Source organism: Saimiri boliviensis, chromosome 1 (genome assembly GCF_048565385.1).
Source record: "Saimiri boliviensis isolate mSaiBol1 chromosome 1, mSaiBol1.pri, whole genome shotgun sequence".
In the NCBI taxonomy this organism is placed as follows: domain Eukaryota; kingdom Metazoa; phylum Chordata; class Mammalia; order Primates; family Cebidae; genus Saimiri; species Saimiri boliviensis.
This window is the reverse complement of record NC_133449.1, coordinates 173,616,825-173,630,690: the sequence shown is the minus strand read 5'-3', so window position 1 is coordinate 173,630,690 and position 13,866 is coordinate 173,616,825. Positions and strand designations below refer to the sequence as shown.

General features: G+C 37.4%; 1 protein-coding gene across 13 annotated transcripts in view; it reads left to right on the top strand.

The window, feature by feature from the left end:
- Positions 1 to 13,866, top strand: part of PRELID2 (PRELI domain containing 2) — a 631,123-nt gene that overhangs the window by 534,630 nt on the left and 82,627 nt on the right. The gene's annotated exons all lie outside the window — the stretch shown is intronic.

Sequence of the window (13,866 nt, the reverse complement as noted above, 5' to 3'; positions counted from 1 at the left end):
TTCAAACCTCTGCCTGTTACCCAGTTCCAAAGTTGCTTTCCCATTTTCAGGCATCTTTATAGCAATGCCCCACACCCCTGTGCCATTTTTCTGTGTTAGCCTGTTCTCACATTGCTATAAAGAAACACGTGAGACTGGGTAATTTACAAAGAAAAACTGTTTAATTGGCTCACGGTTCTGCAGGCTGTACAGAATACATGCCAGCATCTGTTTCTGAGGAGGCTTCAGGAAGCTTCTAATTGTGGTGGAAGGCAAAGAAGGAAAATGTGCCTTACATGGCAGGAGCAGGAAAAAGAGAAAGAGTAAGAAGGGATGTGCTGCATACTTTTAAACAACCAGATCTCATGAGAACTCACTGTCTTAACGACAGTACCAAGAGAATGATGCTAAACCATGTATGAGAAATCCCCCACTGTGATCCAGTCACCTCCCACCAGGCCCCACCTCCAACATTGGGGATTACAATTTGACATGAGATTTGGGTGGGAACGTGAATCAGAACCATATTATATGCACTTGAGATTGGTTTGTATTCTTGTCTAATTGACCCATTTATCATTATTGAAATGCCCTTTCTTTGCCTCTGATAATAAACTTCATCTGGAAGTCTACCTATAATATTAAAACCATACCAGTTTTCTTATGCTTAATGTTTGCATGGTATACCAGTTGTCTTCTTTTACTCTCAAATATTCTGTATTCTTATACATTCTTATGAGCATCATGAGTTGTGCCTTGTGGTTTTATATTGTCTGGCAATCTCTGACTTATAATTTGAGTTTTTATTACTTTCATGACATTATTTGTATGTGGATTCTATAAGTCCTACCTACTTCTTGTTTTTCTGTTTTCTTTTTTATGCCTGCTTTTTGCATAAATTATTTTAAAATATTCATTTTTATTTTTTCTTTTGAATTTTTAATTATACCCTTTTCTGTTAATTGTTTTTAGTAGTAACTCTAAAAATTACAATAAGCATATTTAATTTCCCCTCTTCAACTTTCATAAAATACTCTACTTCTTAACAATCAATATAATAATGTTAAAATGTATTATCTAATTACTGTCCTGCTGAGTCATGTGATCTTTTTATTAAATAGTTAAATTTTACACACGCTCTAAAACATACGCTACACTGTTAAACTATTTCTCCTTAAAGAGTCAATAGCCTTTTAAATAGGCTTAAAAGTTATATTGTACATTAAGAATAATTTTTAAAATGCATTTATATTTATTGAAATATTCATGCCTTATAGAATTTTTTATTTCTTTATGCACCAATAGTTTTCTATGTGATTATTTTCCTTCAGCATAAGAAAGGCTTTAAAAACACTTTATGTAGTGCAAGCCTATTGAAGATATCTTGTTGCCTTTTTTTAAAAAAAAAAAAAAAAAGGTTATCTTTATTTTTGAATGATATTTTTATTGAATATAAAATTCAGTTCTAGTTTGACTGTTTTTCTTTCAGCACTCTAAATATACGTTTACGTTGTCTTTTAGCCTGTACTACTTTACTGATTAAAAGCATGCTGCCATTCTTCATTTTTCCATGCATGTAAGGTATTTTTCCCCTTCTGGCTGCTTTAAAGAATTTTTAAAACTTTTAGTATTCCAGTGTTTTTATAATTATCTGCTTAGATATGGTTTTCTTTGTGTTTTTCCTGTTTGGGATTTGCTGAGATTTGTGAATTTATGAATACACATCTGTGTCAGGCAGAATATTGTCCCCTCCCACAAAGAGATGTCTATGCCCTAATTTCTGGGATTTGTACGTATATTAGATTATATGGCAAAGGGCAACTAAGGTTGCAGATAAAATTAAGGTTATTAAGTAGCAGACTTAAAAATAAGATGATTCTGGATCAACTGGGTGAACCCAGTGTAATCACAACAGAAAATAATCAATAGAAACAGACATAGAAATGACTCAGATTTGAAACAGACAGAAATTGACTCAGGTGACAAAGATGTCAAATGACAAAGATTTTAAAATAATTATAATACGTTAATAAATCTAAATGTTTGACAGGATAGCAGAAGAGTCAGTGTTATTGTGATAAGATGTGAGAGAGATTCAGTCATTGCTGGTTTAAAGATGGAAGAAGGAAATAAGCCGAAGAATGGGAACATTGTCTAGAAACTGACAAGGCAAGAATATAAATTCTTTTTTATGGCCTGATGAAAATAACACTGCCTTGGTGACACTTGATTTTAGCCCAGTGAGAACTGTTTTGCCTTGACCTCCATGATTGTCAAATAAGTTATGTTGTTTTAGCCACTATGTCATAAATTTCAATAGCAGCAACAAAAAAACTAATATAATGTCTCTTACCAATTTTAGAAAATTGTGTTGGCCATTATCTCTATTTCCTTTTCCCCATTATCTCTTTTTCCTTTTCTCTCTCTCTCTCTTTTTTTTTAATATATTCTGGGATTCCAGTTTTATGTATATTTTACAATTTGATATTTTTCTCACATCTTGGGTGTTCTATTCTTTAAGTTTTAATTATATATATGTATATATATATTTGAGACACAGTCTTGTTCTGTCACCCCGGCTGGAGTGCAGTGGTGCAATTATGGCTTCAATTTCCCGGGCTCAAGCAATCCTTCCACCTTGGCCTCCGAAGTAGCTGGGAATGTATGTTCACACCACCATACTTTGCCGGTTTCTTTCTTTCTTTCTTTCTTTCTTTTTTTTTTAAATAGAGGTGGGGTATCACTGCATTGCTCGGCCTGGCTCAAACTCCCAGGCTCAAGCAGTTCTCCCACCTCCGCCTCCCAAAGCATGGAGATTACAAGTGCGAGCAACTGCACCGAGCCAGTAATTTCTTTTCACCTGTATTCCAGTTCTATAATCTTTTCCCCTCTGGTATCATTTAAAAAATATTTTCAGTATTTCCACTTGGTACTTTTTTACTATATTTTGTATTTCTTTGGTGAGATTTCTCACCTGTTTGTCCTTTCTGTGTATTTTTTCCACTGGATTTGCTAATGTATTTATCATAGTTATTTGAAAGTCTCATAATTCTAACATCTGAGTCATCTTTATGTCTGTCTCTATTAACTATTTCCTCCCTTAACAATAGGTCACATTCTCCTGCATCTTTGAATGTTTCATAACTTTTAATTGAATGACAAATATTACATATAAAAGAATAGCAGAGACTAAAGTAAATAGTATTTATACTCAGAAAATGGCATTGCTCTGCTTCTATCAAACTGTTAGTATGTGAGGGGTGGCATGGTGTATTGGAGCAATTTAGTTGTAGTCTATAGGTGAGCTGGCTCTGAGATTTGCTGTTGCTTTAGTTAAATTCAGCTTTTTAGAGGCATCAAATTAATTGTGGGTGGGGTCATTCTTTTTTTTAATTCGTAGTTTGTGTTCTGACTACCTAGGAGGAAAGTCTCATTTCTCATATTTGCCCATCAGACTTCAACAAGACCTGTGCACCCGAGAATCAGTGCAAATCTTTCTCATTTCTCTTGCTCATCTCTCAGTCATAGATAAATAGTCCTTGAGTGTATGTAAGGTTCAAAACACCTGTGGGTTTTTAAAAATTCTCCTCTACCCTTATTCCTCAGTAGGCTTTGCAAATCTGTATCACAGCATAGTTTTGTTTAGCTCTCCTGAATCTTCCCCAGGTTCATATTGTCACTTCTTCAAACTCAGTGTAAGGCTCCCATGACCTTTAGGGTTTCTCTCAGTTTTCTTGCTTTGTCCTCAGAATTAAACAGGTACATGGACGTGTGCCTTTAGAGTCACCACTTTCTGTTCATTGCTCTTCTATCTTCTCTCTGACCTTGGTATTATTCTCTCAAATCAGCTTTTCCATGAGGCAGGAGATCTGGCTGCCAACAGATTGGGGCTCACATACTTGTAGTTTTTTAAACAGAGAGCAAAATAATTACCACTGGCAGCTTTAGTTTATTATTTTTTTCTTTTCTTTTCGCTCTCTTTTTTTTTTTTTTTTTTTTGAGACAGAGTTTTACTCTTGTTGCCCAGGTTGGAGTGCAATGATGCGATCTCAGCTCACTGCAACCTCCGCCTCCTGGGTTCAAGTTATTCTCCTGCCTCAGCCTCCCGAGTAGGTAGGATTACAGGAGCCCACAATGAGTCCTGGCTAATTTTGTATTTTTAGTGGAGGTGAGGTTTCCTTCGTGTTGGTCAGGCTGGTCTTGAACTCCTGAACTCAGGTGGTTTGCCTGCCTTAGCCTCCCAAAGTGCTGGGATTCAGGTGTGAGCCACTGAGCCTGGCCTGTTTTGTTTTTTTAAATCACTCAGAGTGGTAATAATGAATAATGATTCAAAAAACAGAGGTTAACATTTATTGAATATACAATGTGTGCAAGACAGCTGTTAAGCAATCTCTCTCTATATATTTAACATGCGTATTTACATAATAGGCATGTCATAATAGAAATAAAATGATAGGTATATATAAACAGTCAATCCTTATTATTCATGAATTTTGTATTTGAAACTTTACTGAACTTTTGTGGTCATATATGGGCATACACAACAGATCAGCAAAAGATTCAATTCACCTCATGCACAAGTTCTCAACTGAGGAATAAGGTGACATTCATTGCTTTCTTGTCACTGTGTGTCTGTGTGTGTGTGTGTGTGTGTGTGTGTGTGTGTGTGTGTGTCCTTACAATAATCCTATGAGATAGCTATTATTATTTTTTGTTTTCTTTTTTAGGAAATTGAGGCTCAGAGACATTACCCTGTCTAAGATCATACCAACACTAAATAAAAGCAACAAAATTTTCAATCAAAGGCAGGTTGAGTTTGTGTGTTTGTTTGTTTGTTTGTTTGTTTTGTATTTTTAGATCTTACTCTCTTAGAAACTACACTTTACCACTTTAGTTGGCTTGGCTTTGGTTCATGACTGTCTCTGGAGGAATAACTGTGTCCAAATGATGGAAGACCAAACTGGCCTAGTTGGGGTCATATGCCTACTTCTCTAAGAGTTTAGCTACCCAGTTTGTTGAATGGCTTCTACAAGGTGATGCAGAAAGGGAGACTTAGAGTCTGACAGAGGCACCGCGGAGATGCCTGACAGATTACGTCCTGAGGCCATGAATTGTAGGGATTCTTATGAGAGTTTTTTGTTTCCATATTGGGAAGCCCTGATGAATACAAAGGAGAAAAAGTATGGATGACAGACCGATCTTCTCCCAAAGCCTGACTTTGCTTTTTAAAATTGCTATCTGTATGACCTCTAGGAATATTACCTAGTCTTTCTCAGATTGTTTCATCTATAAACTAGGTCTGATACTTACCCTTAAAAAAGGACTATGAAAATCAAATAAGATAATGTTGTAATGGGTCTTGCCCAGCATAAGTATTCCATGAGAGCTCCTCCCACTCTGTGGTAGCACCTCTTAAGTGAATAGTCAACCACAGGTTCCACCTCAATAGAATATCCTAAAGGTTTGCTTTTAGTTTATCATCTCTCTGGGAATCCTACAATTCCTTTGCTAATATTGCAGTAAGAAAATGAGATTTGGCAATTTGGTATTGCACAGGAAATACTTAGTTGCCAACTTTCTATTTTTCTTCAAATCCAGAAGAAATTTAGTGCAACACGAAGCTTCGACAATACCAATCATTTTTCTCTCTTTCTGTTGCATCTAATAGTTTCTATCAATCTTAACATGCTTTCTTGAATGATGGTCCTAAGAGTTATTCCTTAATAAATTTTTTTTAGAATATAGTAAAATTTATCTAACATAAAATTTACCATTTTAACCATTCTTTTTGGTGCATGTATTTATTTATTTATTTTTATTGAGGTAAAATATACATAAAATGTATCACTTTATCATTTTTAGGTATATTAAGTATGTGAACATAGTTGTACAACCATCATCACTATACACTTTAAGAACTTTTACATCTTCCTAAATTGAAGCTCTGTACCTTTTAAACAATAAATAACTCCCAAGTCCTCCCTCCCCCTTGGGTTATTTCTTTGATCTAAGGTGTTGTCATCAGAAGCTGTCACTAAAAGTGCACATGTTTCCTGTATATGGAAAAAGGCTAGCACATTAACACATTAAAGTTGATAAACATTAATATAATACAAAGACAAACATTTATTAGTGCTTCCTTTATACTAGGAATTATGTTAAGCACTTTACAGGCATTATCTAATTTAATCCTCTCAATAAACCTATGATGAAAAAATTTTAATTTGAAAAATGAGAAAAATCAAAGCACAGAGAAATTAAATAGCTTTGTCCAAGATTGCACAGATGGCATGAGGCAGAGCTGGCATTTGAGCCCAAATCTAAATCTGATATGGAAAGGCATTACCTGGAATACTTGTTATTTATGCAGATTTTTGTTTAAGACAGGGCCAGAGAATCTACATTTTTAGCAAGCATAAGACAGGTTTTCTTGAACTTTAACATAAGAATCAACAGGAAGGCTTATCAAAATCAAGATTCCCATCCATCACCTCTAGAGTTGTTGATTCAGGGGGTCTAGAGTGGAAGCTGAGTCAGCATATGTAACAAGCTCCCAGGTGATGTCAATGTTTCTGGCCAGATTTTGAGTAACAAGTCTCTAGGCATTTCTGATTCTGGTGGTGTGGATCACTCCGAAAAAAACAGCACTATTTCGTATTGTCTGCATAGTTAATTGGTTAGCTGAGCGTTATCTACAGAGAAAAGGAAGGTGCTTCAGGGTTTGGGTCAAACACCAGAAAAGTTTAGACAAGAGACAAAGTATAGGAAATTATTCACACATGAACCCCTGAGAGATGAGAAGGTCAATAGAGATCAGCTGAGAGCTTAGCTAGACTGTCCAGGCAGAGGATGGACTCCCAGGCTAAAGGTTGTTTGTCTTAGAGGTTAAAGTGTCACTCGATGAGGCAAGCTGAGGAAGAGGCAAGGTTGTCAATGAAAACTATGGGCATCAAACAAGGTGCAATATCCATAACCAAAACTAGGGCCTAGAGATAGAAAATGCAGAAAAGAGGCCCAGCTATTCTGGCAAAGGTGTCCAGGGCTCAAATAATCTACAAAAGACAATGGGGAGTATTTCTTGATCCCACATAGAGATGTTACAGCTGTGCTTGACTACCCATCACCAGTTGAGGTGAATAGCCTGCTATCCTGGTTGGAATGATGAAGACCACCAGGCAGCCTCCTCTTCTAGAATATTTATAGCTCCTGCAAATTACTTTAGTTATAAATCATTACAAAACTGAGTTCAAGACCCCTGAGAGTTTTCAACCCATGGAGCGCAGCTACAGAGGGCAAGAGTCCGGTGGAATATTCGAACAGCAATTTGGGCTCATTGCCCACTTAAAAAGTTTGCTTGAGCAGTAGGGTCAGCTATGATGCTATTGTGTATTCTGAAAATGCAAAATAATTGACTTTCTGGCTTAAAGTTACAATTAGGAAAATAATTGAAAATAATAATTTATTATGCTCATAATACCATAATACTATGGATAGCATTATCCAGGCATCCCCAAACTTTTTACACAGGGGGGCCAGTTCACTGTCCCTCAGACCATTGGAGGGCCGCCATGTACTGTGCTCCTCTCACTGACCACCAATGAAAGAGGTACCCCTTCCTGAAGTGCGGCGGGGGGCCGGATAAATGGCCTCAGTTGGGGACGCCTGGACACAATCCCAGTCCGGAGTATGCCTTCCATTGCTCTCTGCCGCTGATCTAAAGGAGACTTGCCTATAATGTCTTCAAGATAAAAAAACTACTGGGTGGATCAAGAAAATTTTCTTGATTTCTCCCTTATACTTTATCTTTTATCTAGATGTACATCTGACTGGGGGAAGTTATCTAGCAGCTGTGGATAGTTATGTCATCTCTTCTTTATCATTCCTTGTAATTATTTCATTTCAAAAGCAAATATGTTTTAAAATAACTTTCTTTTTGTCTGATTGCAAAGGCATTGTGTGTCATTGCAGAAACTGGATGGAAAATGAAAGTAAGTACCTACTAAATGTTTTTTTCTCTGCTCTTCCAGGCACTGCAGATATAAAGGTGAACTATTACTGTACCCATAACCTAACCTCCCCAAAGTGATCACCATTAACATTTGTTTGTTTGTTTTATTTTTGTTTGGGTTTATCAAGATCTTGCTCCATTTACTATGTTATATCCACTTTAAAACTTAACAGTGTTTCATGAAAAATATCCCAATGTCATTACCTAATCGCTGCATAGCACTTGTATTCCATCTCAAAAATCTGAACATCTTTATTCCACTTATGAACCATTATCTCTTGCCACTTCTTATCTAACCTATCTATCTAAGTCTCTTGGTACCCTCAGATCAAGCCTACATGATCTACAACTTCAAGTTCTTTTTCATAAATATTCTTAACTTCATATCAATGATTAGATTGCAAGTTGGTCAGTCTGTAGCTTCTTTTTAGCCACGTTTTATACTAACACCGATTCCCTTTGATGCTGTTGGCTTGATTCAAACACTTTCGAATGCATTTTGAATGAAGTTGGAAATTCTGAATTCTGGCAACCATTGGCACAGAATAAGCTCCTTACAAATATGTTTAATGTGTTGCTGACTATAAAATACTCATCAAGTCATATATATACTAGGTGGAGCTCCTTTGAGCAAAATAGTGCATATTACAAACCTGATTCTTGCACCCACATAGTTCATACTGATGAGGGTTGTTTGCGTGTGCTTTTAACATTGAGAATGTCTTTTAACATTGGTCATTGCACTTCTAAAGAGTAGTGATTTCTCTCCTGAAATAACATAAAACCTTATCCAATAATATTGCCTTCCCAAATTGCATGTTACAATGGCAACATCATTGAAAAATTCTAGATCTATAAAGAAAATTTAGGTTTTGGTTTTTTAGTTAAATGTCTTCATCTAAATTGTATGCAGATTGCAATTGGTTACGAATTGAAAGGAGGGAGGGACGGAGGGAGCGAGGGAGAGAGAAAGAAAGAAGGAAGGAAAGGAAAGAAAGAAAGGTATAGAGACTATACTGACCAAGGAATGGCACCTTCCCACTCCCCTATTGCCCCTCCTTCCACAAGGATTTAAAATCATGTCTCTTTTCTGGAAAGAATCATAATATTCCCTTAGGCATTACAAAACAGAGAACTGAGCTTAATACTACAGAATAAAACCAAGAACCTGTCTTCTCTGCTGGCTGAAATATAGTATTTTCTCTTTAAAATAATGTTGAAGGAAGGTGAACCTTTAAACCTACAGATTTGTAGCTTAACACTGTAATTTATTTCTCCTGGCAACCATTGCAATATTTCTAGATTTATGTAGAGAAGAAAAAGTATAATTCTATTTGAAATGGACAAAATTCTAGAAAGAAAAAAAAATGATGATTTTGACTTTCATTGTTAAAAGGGGAAAATAGACGATGGGAATGTACCAGTCCATTGTCTGATCCTCTGAGGATTTTAGAAGGTAATTATAGAACAGTATTGTATATTCAAAATATTCAAAATTGAGTGTAAGGCTCAGACTGCCCAAATACTACCAAATTAACCTTATCAACTAATAGTAATGAATAGAATGAAAAGGTTTAGAATTTGCAGAAGCATAGAAAAAAAATGACAGCAAATAGTTATTGACTAACAAGAACTTCTGTACTGGAAGGGGCATGTTAAACAATGAGCTTCATCTCTTTTGCGCTTGGTGCAAAGGCAAAGACAGGAGAATTCTAAGTTTCTCTATTCTTCAGCAAGTAGCTAATTTGTGGCTTTGTAATTTGTTTTAAAAAGGGTCATATTGTATTTCATATAAAATATGATGCTTATTAATGTGCAGGAAATATGCTGACAGCAATAGGAGGAAAAAAGCTTCTAAATCTCAACAAACATCAGCATAGTATTTATTGAGCTTATGTAAGTGAAACACGTGATAGCCTCAAATAATAGGCTGGCACTAAACATTTTTACTGTGGTCCCTGAGACATTTCCATCTGAAATTTAGTTGTTGGCATCTGATTATTGCTTCAGTGGGTTTGGCTCCCTGGGCATTAAGATAAGGAGACAATGCCGGAGCGCAGACAAACTTACATGATTTTACAAAGAATGGCCAAGAATAAACTTAGAGCGGTGATATTTCTGACTCCCAGATTTGCATCTCATATTAACTCAGAGCTGGCTTCTCATTCTATGGGAATACATTTTACATTTTTATAGTTATGATTTTAAGTTAATATTTTTTAATTACAAAATAAAACCAACCTGTCGTATAAAATTTGAGAAACTACATCTAAGCAAAGAGAACAACATGAGCATCTTTGTCTCTTTATTCTGTTTTACCAAGGGCCTCTTTCCCCAACACATATACAAAGAATAAGAAAAGGGGGGCAAAGAGAGGAATGAAAACATAGAAATTTTGCATTTGTACTTACCATTACATCCTGAGCAGTTCTACATTTATGATTTTGTTGAATTATTATTAATAGCTATTTTATATTTTATTACCATCTATCAAACTATTTCTCTACTGTTGGATACATTTAAATATTTCACAAGGTATATTAGTCATGATTTTCTTCAGAATGCCTGTGATTCTAGCTACCTTCTAAATGTTGATATTCCTTTACTTATTGAAGAATTTGGCCCTTTTTTTAGGTAGGTAACAGGGGACCACTAGCAAGTTTTGGCCTCAGATTAGCTGAGGCCAGTATAATAAAGAGACATGGTAAAAACTTACTGAGTGACCAATCTGAACTAGAATGTAGGATGTCTCAGAGACAGGAGGTACATCAGAACACTTGTTTGGTCCGTGTCAGATTTTCTTGCCCTTTCTTCTAATTCCAGCTTCTGTTTGGGGGACAGCTTTATGTGTGTGCAAATGGCAGCACCTTGACTGGAAACCATTCTCTATACTTCTTGCTTTGCCCAGGGACTTCTCTGCTGCAGACCTGGGTATGCCTGATTGGCATTCAATACTAGCCACTCATGCATGTACAACCCAGGATTTGGGGAAGTTAGCATACACAGAGCAACCTTTGAGCAATGTAGGACAGAAGACCATACACAAACGCTTTCTCTGTTCTTCCGAAGAGGGTGCAAACAGGAGTTTCATAAGACTTCTCAGCTGGCACTGTGGCCTAAGCGGCCACTTGTCTTGTAGCTGCCCAGTGGGTTCACCTTGCCTGCTGCCTAGACAGAGCCAATTTGTCAAGACAGAGAAATTGCGGTGGAGAAAGAATAATTCACGCAGAGCTGGCTATGTGGGAGACTGGAGTTTTAGTATTACTCAAATCAGTCTCCAGCATTTGGGGATCGCGAGTTTTTTGTTTTGTTTTGTTTTTTGTTTTTTGTTTTTTTATGTTTTTTATTATCTGCGTTTTCTTTTTTTTTTTTTCTTTTTTTTTACTGCATTTTAGGTTTGGGGGTACATGTGAAGAACATGCAAGATTGTTGCATAGGTACACACATGGCAGTGTGGTTTGCTGCCTTCCTTCCCCTCACCTGTATCTGTCATTTCTCCCCATGCTATCTCTTCCCACCTCCCCACCCCCCCATCCCTCCCCCATTTCCCCCCAACGGACCCCAGTGTGTAGTGCTCCCCTCCCTGTGTCCATGTGTTTTCATTGTTCATCGATGATAGACCGGATAGGGAAAATGTGGTACATATACACCATGGAATATTACGCAGCCATCAAAAACGATGAGTTCGCGTCCTTTGTAGGGACATGGATGAACCTGGAAGCCATCATTCTCAGCAAACTGACACAAGAGCAGAAAATCAAACACTGCATGTTCTCACTCATAGGTAGGTGTTGAACAATGGGATCGCGTTTTTAAAGATAATTTGGTGGATAGGGGCTCGAGAATCGAGGAGTGATGATTGGTCGTGTTGAAGATGGAGTCAGAGGGGGTGACAGTGAAGTTTTCTTGCTGTCTTCTGTTCCTGGGTGAGATCACAGAACTAATTAAGTCGGATTACCAATCTGGGTGGTGTCAGCTGATTAATCCAGTGAAGGATCTGCAAAATATCTCAAGCACTGATCTGAAGTTTTACAATAGTGATGTTATCCACAGGAGCAATTTGATAGGTTTGGACTCTTGCAGCCAGAAGCTGCATAACCCCTAAACCACAATTTCTAATCTTGTAGCTAATTTGTTAGTCCTGCAAATGCAGACTGGTTCCCAGGCAAGAAGAGATTTTTTCAGGAAAAGGGTATTATCAATTTTGTTTCAGAGTCAAACCATACATTAAATTTCTTCCCTAGGTTAGTTTGGCCTATGCCCAGGAATGAACAAGGACAGATTAAAGGTTAGAAGCAAGATAGAGTTGTTCAGTTTGATCTTTTTCACTGTCATAATTTCCTCAGTTATCATTTTTGCAAAGGCAGTTTCAGTCTCTTGGAGTAGTGGCAAATTTGATAATGTAACCTTGTGCTGGCTCTCGTTCTCTTTCCCTGTCTCTCATACCTGCTCCTAAATAAACTATTCATGCGTAAGCTTTTATCACAAGATTAGCCTTGGGAGAGCCCATGCCATAGAAAGAAAGAAAGGAAGGAAGGAAAGGAGGAAGGAAGGAAAGGGGAAGGAGGGAGAGAGGGAGGGAAGGAAGGAAGCAAGGAAGGAAGGAAGGAGGGAAGAAGGGAAGGAGGGAGGGAGGGAAGGAAGGAAGGAAGGAAATTGCCTTTCCCCAGAGAGTCTTTCTCACTCTAAACTAGAATACCTATTAATGCACCACACTTTTATCTTAGAGTGGTTACAATATCTTTACTTTTTTTATTTGTATAACTATATATTTATACTCTTTCCCCCCATTTGAGTATAAGAGCCTTAAAGCAAAGACCGTGTCTTTTGATTCACTATTATATTCCCAGTACTTAATAAAAATATATCAGATAAACAAAACGGTGAATGTGATTTTAAAACTTTCCTCTAAACCCCACACTTCTGAAGTCGAGGCTGTCAGAAGCCATACTCTATTTTATCTTTTTTGGTGGTAGGGGTTATTGTCTTTGATTTTCTCAGAAAAATACATGACATTAATTAGGATAAAAGAGAATTTCAGTAATCCTCCCATTTACCAGATTTATTGCTATTAATCTAATTTCTTCACCTCAATTTTGTGTATTCTGAGTAAAATCTCCTTTCCCAGTTCAAGTTTCTCATAACTACAGTTGATCTGTTTCATTGTGTCCCAATTTAAGACAATTTGGGAGTTCCCTGACCTCCCCTGTTCTCTTTCCAGAGGATTCTTCAAAGATTAGCTGAAGGCAGTTTGATTGAAAAAACAAAAATGTGTTGTGTGCCACGGTGCTTTTTATATTGACATGCACAGTCCCATGAGAGGAAGAATCATCAGTTACAGCTGAAGAGAATGAGGCTCAGAGAGATTACATGAACTACCTAAGTCCCCACAGCTAATACGTGGTCTCATTCCAAAGCCTGTACTGTTAACTATTACATTTAAGAGCTGCTTGAATCTACTGAACTTCCATTTCTTTTGAATCAACAGAAGGATTTTTCCTGCCCTCTGCAGTCATCCTTAGTCCTTCAGGGCCGCTAGGAAGGTTCTTTGTTTTTTTTTTGAGATGGAGTTTCACTCTTGTTACCCAGGCTGGAGTGCAATGGCGCGATCTCGGCTCACCGCAACCTCCGCCTCCTGGGCTCAGGCAATTCTCCTGCCTCAGCCTCCTGAGTAGCTGGGATTACAGGCACGTGCCACCACGCCCAGCTAGTTTTTTCTATTTTTAGTAGAGACAGGGTTTCACCGTGTTGACCAGGATGGTCTCGATCTCTCGACCTCGTGATCCACGCGCCTCGGCCTCCCAAAGTGCTGGGATTACAGGCTTGAGCCACCTAATCAGGGCCCCTGACCTTGTCATTCATTCTTTTTCTCACTCTTC